Here is a 23,999-nt window from a genome sequence, read left to right as displayed (position 1 = left end):
TCTCAAAGAGCTTACATTCTCAGGGCGCCTGGGAGCTCCATCAGTTAAGCATTGACTCTTGATTTCGGCTCAGGTCATGATCTCAGGGTCTGTGTTCAGTGGGGAATCAGCTTGAGATTCTCTCTCTCCCTCTCCCTCTGCCTCTGCCCCCAACTGACATGCTCTCTCTCAAATAAATAAATCTTTTTTTAAAAAGCTTACATTCTCTTGGGAAGACAAGCAACATGGAAAATAAATAGGTAAAAAGTATAGTATGGTATTCCTAGAATGTTATACGAGGTGTAAATAAAACTAAGGAAGAGCAGGGTGTTTGTCAGAGAGAAGGTAACATTTGAATAAAGACCTAAACAGGGTGACAGAGGGAGCCAGGAAGAGATCTGGGGGAAGAGCATTCCAGCAAAGGACACAGCACATACAAAGGTCCTGAGGCAGGGACATGGCTGGCACATTTGGGGAACAGGGATTGTAATGCAGTTAGAGAGAAGTGAAAGGGAGGAAACAGAGACCCTCACACATAGGGAGATTGAGCATGTGAGGCTGGAAAAGCTGCTGTGATGACTTCGACTTTCCTCCACAGGAGGTGGAAGGAGTGAAGGTCCTGAGCAGGCAAGTGATGTGCTAGGACTTGAATGTTAACAGGATCAGCATGGCTGCTGTGAGGGACCAGACCACCGAGGAGCAGGGAGAATACTGATGCAGCCTTCTGCTGGGACAGTGGCGGTGGAGGTGGCGGTGTTCTAAAGGGGGAATACTGAACGCAGGCACTGCTGATGGCTCTGGCGTTATTTCTGCACAACCGACCTATGAAGCACGTCATTTGTCCCCATCGTTGAAAAGGACAGAAAAGGAAACTCGGGTCCAGAAAGGTCACACAGCCAGTGAGTGAGTCAACACGGTCTTATCCCAGTCTGAAGCCCAACTTCTTCACACTCCGCTTCGGCGCCGGCCTGGGCAGGCTTCCAGCAAGGAGGACATCTAGCCGAAAGACCCCAAGAGAGGGGAACAAAGTCAGGATACTTACCAGCAGAGAAGTGTCCCTAAAATGTCATCTTACCCAGCTTTCTCTATACATTAAAGCTCGAATGATACTTATTGGTCTTAAGTGCTTTTATTTTCACTCACACAGTTTCCAACTTTTAATCAATCTTTTTTTATTTTAAATTCCATCCAAAACCATCGGTGAAGGGAGAGGACTGTCAGGGGAGGGGAGGCATTTGATGACGGCAAGATAAGAGCTGAGGCACCGGAATGATCCATCACACTCCTGTTCCAGCACATCTGTGAGCTGGGGCTTGGGAGCCTGGGGCAGGTAGGGAAGACAGTCCCTGTCCCTGCAGGACAGCCACACGTGCAGGGAACCATATCCAGGTGAGGCTGCCTGGGAAGGGACTGAGGCAACTGGGCAGGGAGGTCTAGTCGGGGAAACCTAGAATCCAAACCCAGACAGGGGTCAGGGAGCCCCAAGTCACATCCCAGAAAAGTTCCAGTTGATGGCAGAGGGATCATCAACAAACAGTTGAGCTGGGGCACACATGCTCCAAAGACCAAGCCAACAGATCTTCCAGCAGGTGGTCAGGCCTCCCTTTAGCAGGAAAGAGGGCTGGGAGGGACACCACAAAGGAAAGGAGAAAAGGTCTTCTGATCTCGCTCTCACTGCTGCTGGGGGTGAGGATTAATATGCAGCGGGCGAGATGATAACTTTAAAAGGCCAGGAGCTTGTGTGGCTCTGAGGTTGAGTCCACATGGGAGATGGATGTAGGGAGCCCCCCCTCCAGAGGCTGAAGTGGGCTTCCAAGTCTCATCTGTTATCGCCACAGCAGCCTGGGCCGGATCTACAAGAGCGAGCTGCATGAAGGAGAGAAAAGTGGAGAAAGGGAGTTAGGGCAGCTACATGCAAGAGTCCATCCTGCTCACCTTGATGCAGCCATGCCTGCATTCGGAAGTCGATACCAACACCCTCACAGGTAGATGTCCATACCCAGAAATGCACCTGCCGAGGGGCACAGCCAAGGAAGCACTCACTAATGCATGCAAAGGGCAGACTTCTAGATACTGACAATGCACACAGAAGTACAAGGGTCCCGGAGAGGATACACATGCTGAACAGCGATGCTTACATCGATGACAACAGAAAGGTGTGGAGTCATATCCACAGATCCTGGCAGAGGGGGCAGCCGTGCATCAGAACGGACACACAGCTGCACATGCAGTGAAAGATACATACACACAGACACCCGTTCATACAAGTGGATATGTATAAACACACATACACAGAAACTGACAGATGTGTACACGCAAGCTGTTCACCTACACACAGATGTGCAGACACACACACACCCAGACACACAGATGTGCACAACTACCTAGATCTATCTATCCTTATATTGATATGTGATGCATATATGCACATTATTAAGAACACATGTTCCCGGATGTACCCTGGGCTGCGTGCACACACACACAGGCACGCACAAGGACATAGTCAATATGCAGGCACATGCACAGGGGCTCAGCATCCCTGAGCTGACCAGCTTCAAGCCAGGTGCTCCCCTGACCCACCCCTGCCAGCTACCAAGCCCTGGTTGGCTCCTCCAGGTACTCAGGCCCTGCCACATCTCCTGTCCGCCTGCTGGCCCCCCGCCAGGCCCCAGGCTCCTGGAAGGCAATTGCCCCACTCTCCCAGGTGCCGACTCAGCCACATTTCACACCCAGCTGTGGAGCCAGGCCAGTGAAGCTTGCTGGAGCCTGCTTGGGGCAGCAGCGCGGGGGCGGCGGGAGGGAGCCAAGATCCTGTAGTGGCAGAGAGAAGAGCAGCCTCAGCTGCCGTGCAGGCCTGCCTGGCAAGGCTTGCTCCCTCAACTCCAAGTCATCCACCCTCTGTAGGCCTCGGCTTCCCCACCTCTGAAATGGGACAATGTGCCCGTTCCGCTGACGATGTCAAGTGTCCGTATCACGTCCCGGATGAAAGAGAGGTTTTGCTTCACCTTCTCTTGTCTTTGTCTTAAAGTAATTCGGAGACACAGGGCGAACTGCCCCTGTGTTACACTAGGGAGCAGAGCTCTAGAAGGGGAACTGCAGGGAGCAGACAGGACGGTAACCCCGGTGCCCGCTGCAAACTCCAGGTCGTTCCCGGTCAGGAAATACGCAGCGCAGAAGCTGCCGGTCCCATCCCTTGCCCACAGCAGACATCATTAATCGATCACAGTCTCTTCGGGGGAACCCAGACTTGGCCTGGACATCCTTCTCCGTGCACCGCTCCAGGCAGACATGCGTAATTGACCAGAGTTGGCAGCTAGGTTGACATTCGCTGCCGTGCTGTCGCTACCTCTAATTCATCTAATTCCGAGGGCGGATGGGGCAACTGAATGCTTTGGAAGAACATGGGCGGTGTGCCTATCAGAGGCATTTTAGCACTATTTCCAAAGGCTATTGACATCCTAGGTTCCCCCCACCTCCGCGATCTCATGACCTACACTGGGGTGCAGGTTCAGGGACAGGTCCCTGCCGTTGCTCTGTCTCACAGAGGGAGACACCGAAGTTCCGGCGAGTGCATCCAGGGTCACACAGCTAAGAGCCAGAGTGGGAGTGGGATTCAAGCCTCGACTCCTGTCTCAGTGCTCTTGGACCACCCCTGGCCCCCTGCCAGCTGGGCCAGGCCAGAGTGTGTGGGCCTGGGGGAGCCAGTGAAGCGGGGGGCGGGCAAGAGGGGCCAGTCTCCTCCCAGCAGAAAGGAATCGACCCTCCAACTAATTGGTTCAGAGTGCTTCTTTTGACCCTAATTAGCTATTTGTCATGTCCCCATTTGCATACCAGAAAAGATGCAAATTTGCATATTTGTAAATGAGGCTGAGCCTGGATGTGGGTTCTGGAAGAGCTCCGCGGTTGCTGGCAGGCGGGGAGGCAGCTGGCTCTTGCCACTGAAGCATGGGCCGTGGAATGAGGAGATTTGGAAGACAGCTCCTTGGCTTGGGTCTGCAAGGTGCTCTCAGAGGAGGTCAGACAAGATGGCCCGCTTCACTCCCTCCCCTGGGGCCAAGTGGTGGGCAGGGAGAATGGGTGAGCCCAACGCTGCTATTTTGATTAGATGAAACAAGGAGGGGGGAATATAAAGTAATTTCAGGACGCTCTGTGCTGGGAAGCCTTCTGTTCCCGTCCTTGGATAGAATCTGTAACACTTGCAAAGGGGGGGATGTCTCCCTCCACCTCGCTAGAGAGGATGAGGTTTAGAAGGGAATGGAGGTCAGGGGGAATCGCACCCTTTCTCTCTCTCTCTCTCTCTCTCTCTCTCACACACACACACACACACATACGCATACACACTTTCCCACACTCTCAGATGCACACATACACTTGTACACACATCTACAATTCACTTGGACATGCACGCACACACACCACACCCACAAGCCTCTGCCCCCCAGGAGCACCCTTACACACAACACCCCAGACCCACAGAGATACACACACAACTCTAAGTAGAGAGGCACATTCGCACATGCAGACATTCCCAGACTTCCCGCCACATACACATTCACGCCCTTACACATACAGACACACACTCAAACACTTGAACATAGATGTAGGCATACAGACTCACTTAAGCTGTGCATAAATATTTACATACACACACACACACACACACACACACACACACACACACACAAGATATACACGAGAACATCCTTGCTAAGACCAAATTCCCTGGCAAATTCTGGAAATTCGGAGCCCTTTGCCAGAGCTTCTGATACCTCGATGGGAGACCAGAGAAGCGAGATGGACATCCTTCCTAGAAAGGGAGCAGGTGTAGCCCCAGGGAATCAGACCCCGAGGAGTGACTCGTTCTTTCTCTAGGAAAGCAACGACTAGCAAACGCCCTGGTGCCTTCTGGGTTTTTGTCTAGGGCTCAGAGCAAGGTCTGGGTGGGCCTTAACAAGCAGGAGAGCATGGCAGGGGGCTCGGGGGGAGCAATGCTACAGTGTTGGGGCCTGCTGTGCTTTGAGAAGGAAAGGATCACGCTTCCTCTGATTTCCATGCTGACCTCAGCGGCCAGCGCGGAATGAGGCGGCACAGAGCTGCCACCCCTTCGGGCACGTGGGCACCAAGAGGCCAAGCTCGAAGGGAGCCTCAGACCCATAAAGCTTCCCAGGATTTGGGGCCCGGGTGCTGGACACGGGGACCCAGCAGCCCAGAGTCAGGTACAGAAGGCTTCCACCACTGCTCCCGTCCCCAGCATCTCCTCCCCAATGCCCGCACCCCAAAAGGCAAGCTAAATAGCTCCGTATTTGTAAATTAAATATAGCTGTACTCCAGCTTTCCAAAGAGCTGGGAAGGAGAGAAGGAGAAAGAAAAAGAGAGAGAGGAAGAGAAGAAAAGCTGCCGCCCTCAGGAAAGTCTGGCTGGTACAGATTGCCTGAGTCATGAATATTCATCTGGCGAATGAGGAGAGCGGGAGTCTGCATAACAGCTCCACCCACCCAACTGAAAGAAATGTCACCGCCTTTGCCAATAAAGTGCCAAAGGAAGCCGGTGGAGGCTGCCAGCCAGACGGTGCCAAACTGCTGACTTCCACTCCCAGGCGTGGAGAAAGCACATTGTTTCCGGCCCAAGGAGCCGCCACTCGGGGCTGGGGGAACGGAGCTGGCTGCTCCGAGAGAACCAGGAAGAAAAGTGACACCCGCCACCCACGGGAAGCCTGGTGGGCAGCGCGCCTGGGGCCCAGCCCTCCCCAGCGCCCCTCCAAAGAGGGGCTCAAGCCAATCATTCAAGGGTGACCATTCTGGCCGACCACCGAGGACCCAGCTCCCGGCCGAGAGCTCCGGGAAGGAATCTCAAGAGGGTCTCCTGGATGGTGACCAGAGCCCAGAGGCTGGGGGACAAAATGGGTGTCCCTTTGGGGCCTAGAAGTCCACGGTCACCTTGGCTCCATTTTGCAGAAGGGGACACCCCAAATGCAGGTGACTCTCCCCTCTTGGGGTCAATCCTATTATCTCTTCTTTCAGGAGCTCTTCTGTGACCCCTTTCCCTAGGACAGAGTCTGGCTCTCCGTCCCCAGCCTCCCCATCCTGAAAGCTTGCCTGGATGCCAGTCCTTTTCCTGCCCAAGGTTGCTTCCCCGCGCCCCTCCCCAGGGCTGTGAGCTTGGGGGGTCCGGGGCCTTGGCTGACGAGACAGGCCAAGTGTTCCAACCCAGCACAAGATTCAGAGATGGCCTCTTGAGCAGTTTGGCCAACAGAGGCATTTTCCTCCATCCATTCCCCTCCCAGGCCTTTTCCACATCCTGGGGTCCTTTCTGTTGCCCCGACCTTGCTCATCATGCCCCCAGGAGGTCAGGCCTCCTGTTCCAGCAGCTCAGTCTGGGCCCGTTGGGATGAGGACAAGCGCTGAGTGGCTGGCCTCCTATCCCTAGGCCCTGCGCCCCATGAAGAGAGCAGAGACGTTTCAGCCCCCTCGGCACCCCATCCTCATGGCGGCACCCACTCCGTGGTGTTACAAACCGGCCTCGCCTGCCCACCAGTCGGCCACAGCTGGCTCCGTCCCGTAATTGCCTAAATGAATGGAATAAGTGGAGCTGGAGAGAGGACGTTCTCTTAGTACAGAAAAGCAATTAGGGTTGTGGGCGTCTCCAGCTGCTGCTCCGATTATGTAAAGTTTGGGATGTGTATTTGGGACTTAATGAGAATATTTATGTGTTCGCTTCTTACCTTCACAGAACTGCTCATTTCAAGCACTGCAAGTACTCTTGGGCTGAGTACGTAGCAACATGAGCCAGGGGACAGGCTCCAAGGGAGCAGCACCACCTCTGGGGAGCTGCGCTCTCGGGGTTCTTGGACCCCCCAGAAATCAAGGAGGACACCCATCTGGAGCCTGGCTCCCTTCTACAGCTTTCCTTGGCAAGTCCGTGTTCTGCTCAAGGTCTCCGGGGACTGAAACTCCTTTTTCGCCTCCTTCATGGTTAAAGTATCAGCAACTGTTGGAAAGTTCTTCCTGGAACTGAACCAAAATCTGCCTCTTCGCCACATGCCTGAATTGGCCCAAACCTCGTCCCTGGGACCGCACAGGACAGGTCACTCCATCTGTCCCAGGTCAACCACGAGTCCTGCAAAAGGTAAATGGGTGTTGAATTGAAAAATTTGCTGTGGTTAAGTAAGTTTGGGGAAATTCTACATCAGTTTCTTTGCTGCAGGACTTCTCTGAGCCATGGGGCCTCTGGGGTTCCTGGGCATCCGCCTTGGGCTCAGGTCATGATCCCAGGGTTCTAGGATCGAGCCCCGCTTCGGGCTCGCTGCTCGTCAGGGAGTCTCCTTCTCCTTCTGCTCCATCCCCCTGTTTGTGCTCCCCACCGCCTCTCTCTCTCAAATAAGTAAATAAAATATTTTTTTTTAAAAAGGACATACCTGAGCCTTTCCTGTGCTCACACGCATAAAGCTGAGGGTTAATGTCTTTGCTCACAGAAGCCTTTTCTGCAGAACAACCTCATCTAAAAAGCATATTTTAGGAAACACGGCTTCGGCACGTTAAGAGCAAACATTTAATTCCTTGGCCTGAGCTCCTTCAACATTTCTCCTCCACTGGGCATGATGCCTGCTGGGCCTCTCCCCACTCTGGTCCCCCGCTACAAGTGAGCTCTGCCATGTGCCCACGTCCCTCCACAACTCCAGACAAGCTCTGGCCACCAACCATCCAGAAGAGCCTTTACCTTCACTCTCCAAGATTCCATTTTCCCACTGATGTGATCAAAACACCACCGGGAGGATAAGCGCTGAACCCCACTGAGCGTCTCCCCTGAAAGTCCCCCCACAAGCCACAATTGAACCTCAATTCCTTATTCTGCTCTCGGACCCTGCTCTCAGACTCCCTCTATCCCTGCTGTTCCTGCCATGTCTTCCTTGGACAGCGTGATGGTAAGTCATGGTGTGCCCCCAAAATATCTGGGCACCAACTAGTAATTCCCATGCAGTCAGGCTTTTTCACGGCATCACCCAAAGAATACACTTGTCCCAGCATCTAGTCCCCACAGACTCACAGACAGAGCACCCCAGTCATGCTGGGCTCCAAGACCCGGAAGGCTTGCGGGGCCCAGGCCATAGCCCACACCTGCACCAGGGGACCCTGGCTCCACCAGGCCTCCCCTCTCCTGTACCTTTAATCACTCCTTCTGTGCCTGCCTTCTCATCATCCCTCAAGTATGTGTTCAAGCCCAGGCATGGAGAAGAGGCTCATCTCACTGGCCCAGTCCAATAGATTCTAGTGGTTCCCTGGCCTGGCTGTTGGGAAAAAGGCATCGTCGAAACTTCCTCAGGTTCTATAGGCTGGTTAGTGATGCCCGTTAGGGTTGGGGTTAGGGGCACGGCGGTGCCCACGCCGGTTCATGTCATTCCTCCAACAAAGCTCAGTCCCTTTCCCTCCAATCTACTTTCCCGAGCTAGCATGCTCTTTTCTCCCATAACAAACACCCACACATAATACGCCCACGCATGGCCCCATTCTCCCACCCAAACTGCTCCCTCCAAGGTCACCAACAGACTCCTTTTTATCAAGTCCTATACCGGACTTGCCCTGTTGCCAAGTGCCTCTGCAGCATTAGTTATGGTGGACCTTTCTCTGGAAATTCACCCCCCACCCCCGCCCGCCCCGTGGATTTCCAAGGCGATCTGTGTCCCCGGTGGTTCCTCACCTTCCCGACCATTCATACGGCTCTTCTCCCACTTCATCAATGCGGCCATGTTCCGGGCCCCGATTTTCCAGCCTTCTTCTGCTCCTACCGAGGCACACCCTCCCTCTGAGATCTCGTCCACAGCTTGGTCCTTGGTAAAAGCCCCCTGAGCCCCTCACATGTCCTCCTAGGATCAGTCCTGCTGCCTACAGGCCACCGCCAAGAGCCAAAGGTCTGAAAACCCAGCACCTTCTCTCTCCTCCAGAATGGGCTCCCACGCTGGGGTTTCCACAATGCATAATCAGGCTCAAGGATCACATTCCTGGCCTGCGTCTTGACTCCTTAACTGCATCCACGAAACCACCACGTACCAAGTCCTCTTATTTAATATTTATCTAATTTCCAAATTAAAAACATAGCTTTATCATTTATTCTGACTGAAGAACATGATATATCATCAGTATATAAAAAAAAAAATCAAACCAATACTTAAAAGTATGAAAAAGAAAGTAAAAATCACTCAAAATCCTACCACCCAGATATAACCACTCCAGCATTTTGGTGAACAGCCTTCCAGACATATCTCTATGCATATATACACACTGAGATCTATGTATATAATTTATAAATGAGGGATTGTATTATACATACTGTTCTCACTGACACCTGCTTTTCTCTCTCAACAATATGTCATAGACATCTTTCTATGTCAATAAATAGAGCTCTACAAAATTATTTTAATTACTTTATAGTATTCCATTGTATGTAGTATCAGACTTTATTTAGCTGGGTCTCTATTGATCCTTTAGAATGTTGTCAAGACTTCATTGTTGTAAACAATATTGTAGTAAATATCCATGCGCTTATCTCTTTGTTTATCTTGTGCAATTACCTCCTTAGGATAAAGTCCTACAAATGAAATTGCTGCGATAAGAGTATGCTATTTCCAGGGTTCCTGAGTGGCTCAGTTGTTGAGTGTCTGCCTTTGTTTCAGGTCATGATCCCATGGTGCTGGAATCAAGTCCTACATCAGGCTCCCTGCTCAGTGGGAAGCCTGCTTTTCCCTCTCCCACTCCCCTGCTTGTGTTCCCTCTCTTAATGTATCTCTGTCAAATAAATGTGTTTTTTTTTTTAAAGAATATGCTATTTCCAATTATGCCTCTCTGCCCTTTCAGCAAATGTACAACAATGTACTTCTCATTAACACCAGCATGTCTGCCCACACCCTCTCCAGCCCCGGGTTTCGATGTTTGGCCAAATTAGACAGCAAAAGACACTCATTTTTACTGTCTTTCCTTAAATTTTTAATGAAAGTAAATGAGTATCTTTTCATGGGTTTTTGTTGTTTGGGGGTTTTTTTGGTTTGTTTTTGTTTTTGTTTTTGGTCACTTGTAATTATTTTCTTTGTGAATTGCCTGTTCGTGTCTTTTGCCCATTTTTCTAATTAGATATTTATCTTTTTCTTAATGAATGGTAAGAGTTCTTTGCATATTTGAGATCAGATTAAACAATTATCTCTCATATATGCTTTCCCTTTCTTCAGTTTTCTTTTAATGGTCTTTCTGGTACTTAAATTTTTAATCTTCATATATTCAAATTTATCAATCTTTTCTTTTATGATTTCTGAGTATCCCAGCATGTTTAGAAGGAAAGTCCCTAACTTAAGATGACCAAAATAGTCATTCATATTTATTCATTTGTATTCATGAATACTCTGTAGTCTTCAGGGCTTGGTCTTATTGGAGTAAGACAGAAAACCAGCTTGCGTTGTAATGGCTGGCCCATGCCAGCACCATTTATAAAATAGCCTATATTAGGGATGCCTGGGTGGCTTAGTTGGTTAAAATAGCCCATATTTTCCCAACTCGATAGAAATACCATTTTATCATACACAAAATTCCCTTAAATACTTGTATCTTTTCCAAGCTCTGTATTCTGTCCCAGTGATCTATGCTTACATAAGAAGTTTAATTATTGTCCCTTTATAAAACATTTTAATACCTGAGAGGGTAAATATTCATCATTTTTCTTTTCAAAAATTTCCCTTAGCTACTCTACTTTTTTACTTTTTCAGATTAGCTTTATATTATTTTTGATAAATTTTTAAAAATCCTGTTGGAGTATTGATTGGATTATCTTAATTTTGTACATTCACTTAAGGAGCATGGACAGACTTATGGCATTAAATCTTTTCACCCAAGAACTAGGGATAATTATCCAAGTTTCTTTTCTTTATTTTTTTTTTAAGATTTTATTTATTTATTTGTCAGAGAGAGAGCGAGAGCGAGCACAGGCAGACAGAGTGGCAGGCAGAGTCAGAGGGAGAAGCAGCCTCCCTGCGGAGCAAGGAGCCCGATGTGGGACTCGATCCCATGATGCTGGGATGATGACCTGAGCTGAAGGCAGCTGCTTAACCAACTGAGCCACCCAGGCGTCCCTCCAAGTTTCTTTTCTATCCCTCAGGAGGTCTTTCTGCTTTTCCTCATGCAAATTCTACATGTTTCTTATAAAGTTTATTTCCAGACATTTTGTGTTATTATTTTCTTCTTCATGGTATGGACAAGGCCTTTTATTTTACCTTCTAGGTAGTCATTTTGTAAATAGAAAAGCTATTAGTTTTTGTATATTGTTTTGTTACTGGCCATTTTACTAAACTTTATTTTTTCTGTCTGTTTTCAGGAAATTGTCTTGGGTTTTCCAGATAAATAATCATCTTATCTGCAAACTAGAATTATTTTCTCTCCTCTTCCAATATGTATCTTTTTTATTTCTTGTCTAATTATAATGCCTAGCAGTTTAGGGAAAGTGTTTTTTAAAATACTGATAACAACAGCTGCTATGGTCTAGTTTCTAACTTTAATAAGAATATATCTAGGGTTTCACCAACCTAATGTCTCCTGTGAATCCTTTCTACTCCTGTGACCACTATCCTGGTCCAGCCTGTATTAATTTGTCATCTGTGTCATCACAAACGGGATGAACAAGGGTACAGGCTTTGAAGTCAGATGACCTGGGTTCAGGTCCTGACGGTCATTTAGCAACCAGACAATCTTGTTAAGTTATTCAAGATCATTGAAATTCCAAAAAAGGAGGGGGGAAGTTGTGAGGACTAAGTTAGATAATCCACACGCTATGTGCAATATCTGTAAATGATGATGTTTTTAGGTCTTTGCCCCCAACTCCTCCTTCCAATCCTACCCCTATTCCATTCTTAGGTTGACCTTCCCAATACCACTGGGCTCATAGCACTCTACCACACCCTCCCCTGCTCACAAGACTGCAATTATCCCTCACTGCCTACAGAATGAAGGCCCAAACTCTAAACTCGTGTCTGAGATCTTCCATTATTCAACTCCAACTATCTTCCAGCCTGACTTCCTATAACCCCATACCACCCCCTCATCACACATCCCTCCCAAACCTTTACTCCATCCTAGATGTTCTCCTCACTAATGGCTGCCTAATACCACACAGGTCCTCACTCTACACTCAGATCCCTGTATCAGCATTTATATGTATCACAAGTACTACAAAATTAAAATCTAAATGGATTTAATAAAGTAGATTTAGCAGCTCACTTAATAGAATAGTCCAGATGCAACAGCCTTCAGGCACAGTTTGATCAGGGCTGGAGCAACATTTTTCTGTGATGTTTCAGGCTCTTCCCACCTCCATATGTTTATAATAGTCTCCGGTTGTGTTCCCAGTCACCAGATGCCTGCCAGGAATTAGATCCACAAGCTACCTCATTCAAATCCAGATAGAGAGATTGGATGTCTTTCTCTAGTCATCTAACAAAAATTCTGGCCTTCATCTCACTGGGCCAATATAAACCAATCCTTGTGACTGTGTGTTGACTGGTGTAGAAACAACCCGTGTGCCAAAAATGGGTCTGGGGGAGAAGGATTATCTTGATTGCCGCCCAGGACTCCCCTCCAGAGCCACACAACCATTGGATATGGGTCAGGGGTCAATGACCTCAACTGCATTACAACCTCTTCTGCCTCACTCTCCTGGGACTCGGGCTTCCTTTAAAGCCCCAGAGTTCTGATAATGTGCCCAATCCCTTTTAGTTCCCAGACTCTCTGCTCAACACATGGTAAGCACGGCCATATAGAATTTATTTATAGAGTCATTTGTCTGTTCTTCCCAATTAGTAATCACAGAACTGATTAATAAAGTCTACGAAACACTTTATACAAGGTAGCCCTTTCGACCTTCACAACAACCCTCTGAGACTCAGAGAGCTTAAGTGACTTGCCCTGTGTCACAAAGCCAGAAATGATGTTGCCCCAAATGCCACTGCAGTAAGCTTGCTCTCCCTCTCTCTCACACAGACATGCACCCCCACACACTCTGTCCTCTAACCACCCACTCAGGCCCAACCCAAAGATGCAAAAACCCAACCCCCTGGCACGACCTCCTTTTTCCCACTTCACCCCAATTTCTAGAGCTCTTAGACTTCCTCCAAAAAGTACAAAGAAAGTTTTCTTGCCAGACAGCAGTTTCTAAGATTTGTGTGACAAGGCTGGGTACAATTCAAATGACTCTGGGTGATTTAATCTGCTTGGGGCTGGGGTGGTAAATCAGTGCAGCCCAGGCTGCCACAGCCGTCCCAGAAACCCATGAGCCGAGCTGCTGGTAGGCGTTTATCTGCAGATCTGCAGGTGAGGGGCCTGGAAGCGTGAACCGCGGCCCAGGGAGTTCCCCTCTGCTGCACTCGGAATACATCTGGAGGGTCCTACGACCCACAGCCTCTTCCCGGCCTACATGTTCCACCAGGAAATAGCTTTCCCAAGGATGCGGCCCCGACTCCTCTTCTCACCTCCCAGCTGCTCCCCTCACCCCGCTGTCAGAACAGCCCCCAGCCCCCGCCCCCAAGTCCAAGCCCCCACTGGGCGTCTCAGGGAAGGAGAGCAGCGTCCTAGGTCAAGCTCCCACTGAAACTGCAGCCTGGCTGCCAGGTCCTCGCGCCCCCACACACACCCATTACCTCACTTCATCTCCACAACAACTTAATGAGCGAGGCATGTCCGTCCTCAGTTTACAGGTGACTTAATTGAGGTTCAGAGCGATTAAATAACTCGCCCAGGGTTATTACACACCAGGCAAGGGGGCAGAGCCAAGATTTAAATCCAGATGCCTCAGACTCCCAAATCCTCCTCCTGGGGCATCCGCCCCTCTGTGGAGGCCAAGGGGAAAGGAGACAGCAGTGTTCCCTGGAACTGTGTCCTTTGAGAAAAGAGCGGACAGTCCCCGACTGAAGGGGAGTTGTTGCTTGGAGTGAAGGAAACGAGAGTTTTTCCCATACACGAGAGATGTCAAAGGAGAAGGTAGGCACACGTAAGAGGCTCCTGCTGTATGCTGAGCAGGTGTGCCCACATGGGAGCCCTGTGCCAGGCATCCGACACCCAGCATCTTCCCCAGGAGTCCGGCAGCAGTGAGAGACGGATCAACATTCCCCAACACGCAGGCTGGAAGACACAAAGAGTCCCCATTTGCAGCATTTGCCCAGTTCTGGGATGTAAGTACTCCCACCATGGCCAGCTTGGAGCCACCCATGGGACGTCCCTGACCACAATGCTGAGAAGAGATCCCTTCGGTCGGTTCTGGAGCCAGCAGGAATGCACGCCAGCACACCACTGCTGTAAGTGAGGTTTATTAAACCCGCTCAACAGATGAGACTCTACAAAAAGGCACTCGGGCCTGAAATCCACTTCTTGGCAACTTTCGAAACCCACGTCTGTCCACAGCCTCATGCTCCCTGAACCAGGGGCAGCACAAAGGGAAGAAGGAGACCAGACAGCCGAAGTCCAGCAGACTGAGGTTCAACATCAGGAAGAACTTTCTGAATGTCCCTCCAGGCTGCCAGGAAGGCAGTGTCTCGCCAAGCCCGGCACGCACTGAATGCTCCAGAAAGAATCAATGAAGAAATGAGTCATCGAATAAATGACAAAGCCATTACATTGACTCTTCAAACTCACCAAATCCAAAACTGAATTCATTCATTTTCTTTCCCCAGAAACCTAACCCCCACCTCCCCCAGTGTTTCCTGTCTCGGTGAGGACCACCAAGCCAGAAACCCTGGGGTCCCTTGACTCTCCTTCTTCTTGCTCCTCACACATAAGCAATCAACAAATCCTATCTCATCCACGTCCTGGTTCCTCCTGAACAGATGCTATCTGTAACATACCTGCTCTGTCCCACGGTTCAGACTGTCACCATGTCTCTCTGAGCGGACGCAGTATGCCCTAACTGCCCTCCTGGCACTCCCCCAGGCCTGTACCCACTCCCAGCCCGTGTCAATTGCATCATCAAAGCTGTCCACGTGACCTGTCAAAGTCGGCCCTCTGAGCATGTCCATGGCTCCTCATTACCCAGAGCATGGAATGGAAGTCCCTGGTCCTCCAAGGTCTGACCTCATCTCCCACTCCTATCTGATCCCTTTCCTCTTTGTCTACTACACATTGGTGCTGATTCTGGAACAACACCAGACTACACAGAGTCCTCTACATATCCTCCTGGCCCTGTCCATTTTACACTCCCTCCCCCTCCCACTTCCCTTCTCTTCACCTCGAAAACTCCTTTAAGACTGAAGTAAGATGATCTAGAAGATGATTCCTGGGGGCCTTTCAGACTAATATTTTATGGTGACTCTAATGCCAAGTCCTCACAGTCAAAGCCTTCTGGATTTTACAGTCACCACCTCTCTTCGTGGGACCCTACAAGGGTCTTTAGGGGACTTCTAGTTCAAGTCCATCATTTTATAGAAAGAAAATCTCTGGCCCAGAGAGGGAAAGGCATTTGCCCAAGACCACACAGCAAGTCAGCAGTGGCAGAGGCAGGGCAAGGAGCAGGCACCTGCATCTCAGCCCAGGACTCTTTCAGCCACACACTCTCCACCCTGATCCCCTGATGCCAGCACAACCATCCTGACTGCCCCACCCCAACTCACCTCTGCACACCCAAGCTAGATTAGCATCTTTCCTGCCTCTGCTCACACAGCAACAAGGCCATTCCCTCACCTCCATTCAGCTTCCAGGGCATTCCACCTCCAGGAAGCCCACCCTGTTTATCAAGCCAAACCCACCCACCTCCCACATCCTTTCCCAAACCCCCTGTATTGGTCAGAACCCAGCAAGTACAGTTTGATTCACTCACAGTGGTCAGTATCTTGTCCCATCTTGCCAGGTAGGACACACCAATATCTCATCTTCTTATTTTCCTTCTCCTCCTTCTCCTTCTACATCCTCCAGCTGATACCCAACTGTTCAAGATAACAGAGGATAGTGAAAAGAACATCTGAGGTCAGGCCCATGTAGGGTCAGATCCCAGTTTGGTAGATCCCTGACTGCTCAATCTTTATCCGTCTGTGCCTCGACCTTCCTTATCTCTAAAATGGGTCCTATCTCCCAGGGTTGCTCTACAGACTGAATGACGTCACCCATGTTACAGGTCTAATACTTAGTGGGCTCTCAATAAATGACAGCTCCTTTCCCCACTGCCTTGCTCAGTGAATCCCCAAGACACTTGGAGAGAAAAGCTCCTCTGGGCTGGGAGGTGGGCAGACTTGTGGACATTTTCTCTCCCTCCCATTTCCAACAGGCGATGAGCAGCCTGTGTGCAGAAACACGGGGCGTATCCAACCCCCTTCCCCACCCCTAACAATCTGCTTTAACCTTCCTATCTCAAATGCCTTGTTTATTTTAATAGCACCCGTTTCACTTTTCTGTGCATGCAAAAAAGAAAAAAAAACTTATAAAAACAGATTTAAGAGGAAAAGAAGTATTTCATATCTGCAGCCCTGTTTCTTTCTCAGGAAAAAGTGGCTGTGATTCTGGCAGGAGAGAGGGAAGCTCAACAGCTTCACTTCACCGCAGCTGCCAGAAGAAGTGCATTTCAGAGTGGAACAGAACCTCCAAATTAAACAGTATGTCTCCCAGCCAGGCGCTTCCTGTGCCCGATTCAGCTTGGCAGGTGACACCCCAGCTCGAGCAGGGATCCAGCCCCGACATGAGCAACTCGCGAGGCTCTCTGTTCCTGCCCACCTCCAGCGCAGAAGATCTGGCCCGGCCCGGCCCGGCTTTCTGGCAGAATGCTGACCTCCAGGATGAGGCTCCAAGAGGGGAAGGAGACCGCTGGAAAGGGAGTGGACATTCCTGGCCAGTGGCCAAGGGGACCAGGACCCCTCCCAGTCCCTGAACATTCAGGGACTGGCCCTTTCCTCTTCCCAGATGAGGGAGGTTTAGCATAAAGATCAGACCCAAGTTCAGGAAATCTGCGGCTATTTCCCCTCCTTCAAAGCTGTCATTTCAGAGGGCTACTCTGGGTGGAATCCAAGGGTCAAACTCCAGAAGGGCTCTGCTCCATCCCCCACAAACTCCCCCTGAAAAGATGAAGAACTGAGAAAGCAGAAAATAGCACTCGGCCTTCAAATATGCACACTAGAGACTACTCCAGGGCAGAAAGCTGGCTGGGCCAGGACAGTGGTCCCCCTCCCTTGTCCCAAACCCCATACCTTTATTAATGTAGCCTAGCGATTCATACTGAACTTACTGTCCTTTGAACTCCTAAATTGCTTTCTCATTTTTTCCAGTAGACAAAATGGGCTCCACATTTATCCCTATGACATTTCATCATGCTAAATTCGCCTTATCACTCTCCATTGTTGAGATCTTCCAGGATCCCGTCTGTGCTCTCTGAGTTTTGCTCTGTCCTTTTTCTCTGTTCTGTCACCTCCTGCTGTGACAGGTCTACACCCTTTATATCTCCTTCTGGGTCCTTGGCCTATACTGGTCAGAACAGGGTGAAGGCAGAGCCTCAAAGCTGCCTCTAAAGGCCTTCACAGACTGACCCAGTGCTCCCTCTCTGAACATCCCCGGGCCGCCATTTAGCCAGATGGGAGCCCCCTCCATGCCCTCACAGCCATCCACTGTGTCCTCGAGAGCTGGAGAGACCCTACGTAGCATCTCAGGAGGCAATGCGATGCTACAGAAAGATCCAGGCTGGAATTGTAGCCCCGTCAATCTTGGGAAAGTCATTTAAATTCCTGGATCCTCCATGCCTCAACTGTACAATGGAGACCATCGCCTCTAGCGCAGGACTTGTGAGATTAAGATCGTGTATGAGAAGTATTTAGCTCACAACCCAATAAATAACCTGTCCCTCTCCACTCCACACGAGCTCATTTCCTCACCCACCAGTCATGCAGCTGTCAAGAACCTGAAAGATTTGCCCGGTCTTAGTGAACCCAAGCTGGCTCTAGCCTTCTTCTGGCTCTGGCCTTCTTCTCTAAGCATCACAGATGCCACCATTCATACGAGCTCCTCATGCTAATCTGAAATCAGCCAAAGCCCTGGATCTGTTTTACTGAACTCCTATCAAGGCAAGCTTCCCTTCCTGGACTTGTGTAACTGTTTATTCTTTTTAAAGATTTGTTTATTTGAGAAAGAGAGAGTTCAAGGGTGCACCCACGAGCAGGGGGAGGGGCAGAGCAAGAGGGACACAGAGACTCTCAAGCAGACTCCCCATCGAGCATGGAGTCCCATGCCGGGCTTGATCTTACGACCCTGAGATCGTGAACTGAGCCAAAATCAAGAGTCAGACACTTAACTGACTGAGCCACCCAGGAGCCCCTGTGTCATGGTTAAAATAAACCAGTAACAGTAGTGATAACAGTCTAATCCTTCCAATCCCACTATGAAATAAAAAGGATCTCCATCTTACCCATAAAGAAACTAAGGTGCAGAGACCTTTGAAAGATTACGCAGCGGGCAAGAGTGAAAGCTAAGCACAGCTCTGTCTGACCCCGAACACCATCCTCTCAATATTAGATCATTTTTCCTAAATGCCAGCCTAAGGGGGTGGGGGGCAGACTTTGTCTCTAACCCTCTTGCATTAGTCTTTTTTGGCCTTGGCCTTGAGTTGGTTGAGCAACTTTGGGTCCTGATATTGTCAGCCACAGGGGTGGGCATGCCTCATGCCCACCTCCCGGCAGCTCTGTGCCCACCACTTTCACATAATAAAAGAGACTGGACTGAGGCGCCAAGCCCATTGCTCCCTGTGACCGGGACAAGTGGGTTCCTTGTCTTGCCCACTGGAGCTGATCTCCACATGTACATCCTAAGCAACTTGACTCCGTACCCTTAACTCCCCCACAGCCTAAGTACAGAGCCAGGCTGGCCCCTCTTTCCCAGCCCTTCACCAGGACACAACCACCTACCTGCTGCCCAGCCCTGACATCTCTGAACTGACCACTGAATCCCCAGTGGCCAGGATTCCCTCCATCCAAGAGGCACCCCAAGACCCCTCTTCCCAGCCACGTGTCCAGACTCTCCAGATGCCGAGCCCAGCCCCCCAGCATGGCTATCTTCCAGGACGGACCACTAGCCTTTACCCCCTGACTCCTCCTAGCCCAGGGGACAGACTGGTTGCAGGGAAAGGGAATTCCCTGTTTGGGGTCCAGTATGCCTATGGGAAAAGGAGGGAATGGACCCAGGAAGCTGCTAGGGCTGGGGCTCGGCCTAGGGCCACCAAAAGGGCAACCAGTCAAGGAAAGGACTCCTGGAGAACCCAAGGGAAGCTCTAGTGGGTCTGTGGGCAGACCCTTGATCATGTCCGGTCTGGATGCCCAGAATCTGGAGCCTCTCTCAGAAAACTGCCCAACAGTCCTCAGAGGATGGGGCTTTGGAGCAAACCCACGTGCCTCCCAAACACAGCCACCCCACAGTCAAAAACACAGCCCTTCTTCACGCACAACCCGCAAACACTTGCTTTACAAACCATTCACAAAATACACTGTGAAAATCCACTCAAACAGAAGACCATCAAGTCACTGAGTACACAGGGACCAAGTACATGCCACCTGCCAGGCACCGTCCTGGGCATGGGGGACACATCAGTAACCAAACCAGATAAAGGTCCTACCCTTTGAGAGGTCTCTCATTCTCACCGGGACACCAACAGTAAAAAATAAACTTAAATAAGTAAATCACATAGTGTACTGGAAGGTGATAAGGACAGGAGAGAAATTAAAACCAGGCAAGGGGAAATCAGGGGGCCCTGGAGAGGGCGGGCAGCAATTTTAAGTAGGGAGGTCAGGGCCTCATTGCGAAAGGGACACCTGAGAGTTCTTAGCCACAGCTGCACGGCCCGAGGCTTCTGGGTTGACAGCACAGTTCTAGACATTTGCATTCACGTTACCTCCCACAGTCAGGTAGATGTTCCCAGCCTCAAACACCAGAAAACCTGCTTAGGGAACCAAACACCACAAACCTGGGCCACTCCCGGCAAGAAGGTTGATAAACGCCACCAAGTCCGTGGGGACAACCACAAGACCCACCTCTTCTGGCTCATGTCTTCTCTTTCTTCCTCCAAGTACTGCCTAAACCCACTGTCTTCACCTCGCCTTCTCCACCTCCCTCCCGGACACCCTGAAGTCTGTTCCTCCGTCCTCGGGGCTCCCTCAGAACCGCTCCGGGAAAGGGAGGCAATACTCTCTTTCCTAAGAAGTACCTTCCCCTCCTGCCTGGCTTTCCACCCTTGATCTGCTCCTTGCTGATAGCACCTGCTACTGGCCCATGCATGGGACATTATGATTAACAGCATTTTCAGGCAAGGAAAGAAAGGGACACGTAGGAGAACGCTTGAAGGAGACGATTGAGTCATTCATTCATTTGTGCGTTTGTTGCATGAGTATGCATTGAACATTCACAAGGTGAATGATGGTTCTAACGGAGTCGGGGGAGGGAGACATCTGTGAGCAGAGGAGCTGAACGTCCTGCCCTCATAGAGATTACGCTCTGGCAGGGAGAGAGAAACCATCAACAAAATAAACACATAAACAAAGAGTGACTTTCAATGGTGACCAGCATTATGGAGAAGATTCAAGTGGAAAAGGGTAGGGAGGGGACGCAATTTAAAATAAGGATGTCCTCTGACCCCAGGGTCCTGGAATCCGAGCCCTGCATCGGGGCTCTCTGCTCAGCAGGGAGCCTGCTTCCCTTCCTCTCTCTGCCTGCCTCTCTGCCTACTTGTGACCCCTGTCTGTCAAATGAATAAATAAAATCTTAAAAAATAAGTAAATAAATAAGACAAAATAAAATAAGGATGTCCTCACTCTCACGAACACTTCCATTAAGCAAAACATACCCACAGATCACTTCTCAAACTCACTGTCTCTCTCACACACACAGCCACGCACGCACACACACAAACACACATATAACACACCTCCCCCTAAACAGACACACCAACACACTCAGCACGCACATACAACCCCAAGCCCAGTTTACTCAGAAACACACCCTCAAGGTCACACAGAGACTAGAAAGTCAGAACAGGACCCTCGGTGGCCAGAAGGAAAGGCAGGCCAGCGAGAGACTGCTACTTGCCTGGGGCTAGCAGCGGGCCAGTGACACGCCAGGTATGACTCTGGCTCCAAGTTCTTTCCAATACACCACACTCTCCCCTGTCCATTGGCCACCACCCTCAGCATGTGACAGAGGTTCCCACACTTGTCAAGACGCACAGGGAGGCACACAGGCTTGCATGGGGACACACGCATGCGCATAGACATGCACATTCACACCCAAACGCAAGCCTCATCCCCTTCACGCTCAGCCTCTCCCACTGACCCCGTACATGCCAACTGTCCCCGCCACCACTGCATTTTCCTCCAGCCCGAACCCAGGGCCATGGGTGCCCCGGATGGCATGTGTGTCATACAAAAGCATCATATATGAACATGTACATGTGTGGTTTGCTAATGCAGTGGACACATTTGTATATACATGCACTGGGGTGGGGGGAGGTTGCAGTGTGTGAGCATTGTATATGCATGTATACGTGTGCGCAGGTGCACGTCTATGCACGTGTGGGCACGCTCTCAGGAAGACAGAGAAATGTATCATCTAAATCTTGCTTCTCCGGGGGATGAAAGCAAAGCAAAGTTCGGGTTTAAATCACACCACCACGGGCAGGAGGGGTTCCCTTGCCTTCCATGATTATCTGCATGTGGTGTGCAGCGGAATGGGCTGCCAGGCAGGAGGCAGCGAGCGACCCGTCAGCAGGGAGTCATTTGTTGTCTCCAGGCCCTCGGGACCTGCCGTGGCTGCTCCAGGAGCGGGAGACCCGGAGTGCAGGGGCAAGGAGCCCCTGCCTGTCCCAGGTGCTGGGAGATGGGATAGGAAGGGGCTGACATCCAACTCAGGCTTCCTTGTGCTACAGAAAAGCAGAGACCAGGAAAGAACCTCCAGGCCAGAGAGAAGCCCAGGTGCTTCTTGGCCTAGAAGGAGAAGGGGTCCCAGCAAAGGGTAGACCGGGCCCTAGGGCAGCCCTCGCTCCAGGCAACCTCTCCAGGAAGTCAGAGCCAGAGGCGGTTTACCTGACTTTCCTCCCTGGCTCGGCACCTCTTCCCCATCTCTATCTCCATCCCTCTTTGTCTTGGTGGGATTGCTCTTTGTCTCTCCCTATCTCTCAGTCTCTGGGATTCTTTTATCTCCTTGTGTCTGACCGGCCAGGCTTCTCCCTCCATCTGCCTGGCTGGCCCACTTCAAGTTCCTCCATCAGCTCTAACTTCAAGGCTTCCCCCTGTTGACCCCTGTCCCCCGTGGTCATGCTGGGGACACATCACACATCTCCCAGAGCATGTCATCCCCCTCGAGCCTCTCATCATTTGGGGGGACAGGCTGAGAGAGCCAGGACTAGAAATCCCATTGTACAGATGAGGAAACTGAGCCCCCTAAAACTAGGAAGCTTGCCCAACACCACACAGCAGACATGGAATTAAAAATCCAAGTGTGTTTCCTGGGCACTCAGCCTCCCCTAACTCCACACTGCCTGGAAGCATGAGCAGGTCTCCCCAGTACCCCCGCCGCTAAAGCGAAGAGAATTTAAGAACTTGGTGACAAAACAAAACCAAAACCAAAACCAAAAACAAAAACAACTCATCACCAGACCAAGCCTTGAAACTGCCTCCAACTCACTGGAAATTGTAGAAAACGTTAAGTGCCGAGATGGGAGGCACGGGGTGTCTGCATGTCCTCCCACAGACACCGCATCAGCACCCGGCTCTGCCCCCGAGTCCAAAGTGTCCTTATGTCCCACATTCCCTGGGCCCACCTGGAACAGATGGGCTTCCCGCTTCTTGAGAAGGTGCCTCCAGAGGTCTCAGTCTCCCCATCTGTACAATGGGAACCGTGGGTCTTGCTCTCACGGCTGAGCCAGGCCCCTGCACCTGAAACACAGCAGCTCCTCTTCCTCTCCGGGACCCTGGTCCCTAAAAGACCTCTGACTTCAGCCACCTCCGAAGGATCCCTGTGCTCCCGGGGGGGGGGGGGGGGCCTCATGGGCTTTGACCACGTGGCAGCCCGGCAGCGACAGCGAGGCTGCGGGCCCGGAAACCGAGCCCCATCTGCGGCAAGTCCACCAGCCTCCTGAAGCCTCCACCGCCGCCTCCAGCCCCCACCCGAGAGGCGTCAGCACCAACGACCCGCCAGGGCCTGCCCATTTTCCTTTCTTTTCATTGCTGGCTCCACACACGGTTATAGAAGCAGGTCTCCACAGAGTAATTTACTGGCAGAATCTCTCCCAGAATCCAGCTTGAAACCAAGCTGTAAAAACAGCTTCGAGTGTAAATAATTCATGCAGACAATATGACTTTTTTATGTAAATTCGGTGCATTAACCCTCTATTATAATGATGGACGACAGATAGGGGCGACGTTGCCTTGGTAAGAGCTAATGGATGGCCGCCATAAATTCACAGCACATTTTATTGTGTTGCTGGAAATTGTGCCTTCAGGCAATGCTGTTTACTTTTATGTAAAACTCTAGGTTCCCTAAATATTACAAATATTTTACATCTAGCTCCTCAGCATTTGGGCTCTGCCCACAAATCAAGCTTTCTCCATGTGAGTTGTAATTAAAGGTTTGTTGTTTTTTTTTTCCTGGGACAATTATCTCCAACTATAAAGAGAAATATTTTTCCCCTTTAGATGTTCCGTCATTGACTTATTAACAAATCCTTTGAAGAAGGAGGTGGGAAGCCACTCGCTGTGGTACTTGGCACGAGTGGATCAGCACAAGAAGGGGCGCTGTGGGTCCAAGAGCTTGGTGGCTGGCTTTTATGTCTGCCTGCCACTCTGGTTTATTTACACATATGATATTCTGGGCCTTCCTCCCACCACCCCCCCACTTTCCTTTCTATAATTCATGACCACTTTAGCAGGGTAATTCCTCCAGCCACCTTTGCAAGAGATTGGCCCCTTGCAAGCCCCCTGCCCACGCTCCTCTGGGGGTGTAGACGGCGGGACCTCACGCCTGTAAGGGTCAAAAGCAGAGTCTTCA

The 23,999-nt window shown here is 50.5% G+C and overlaps 1 long non-coding RNA gene across 2 annotated transcripts in view; it reads right to left on the bottom strand.

The window, feature by feature from the left end:
• Positions 1-1,111: 1,111 nt before the first annotated feature.
• Positions 1,112-23,999, bottom strand: part of LOC132001642 (uncharacterized) — a 64,913-nt gene continuing 42,025 nt past the window's right edge. Inside the window, exons 1-3 of one of the 2 annotated variants that reach the window (XR_009399646.1) lie at positions 22,774-22,940; positions 6,701-7,095; positions 1,112-1,845 (exon numbers count right to left, since the gene is read on the bottom strand). This is a non-coding gene — a long non-coding RNA (uncharacterized LOC132001642). Of the gene's footprint in view, positions 1,846-6,700; positions 7,096-22,773; positions 22,941-23,999 lie in introns of those variants that run through there. The other variant, XR_009399645.1, reaches the window with a different exon arrangement.

The sequence above is a fragment of the Mustela nigripes genome, chromosome 14 (genome assembly GCF_022355385.1).
Source record: "Mustela nigripes isolate SB6536 chromosome 14, MUSNIG.SB6536, whole genome shotgun sequence".
In the NCBI taxonomy this organism is placed as follows: Eukaryota; Metazoa; Chordata; class Mammalia; order Carnivora; family Mustelidae; genus Mustela; species Mustela nigripes.
Note: the sequence above shows the minus strand (reverse complement) of the source record. Positions and strands in the feature narration are given on the sequence as shown.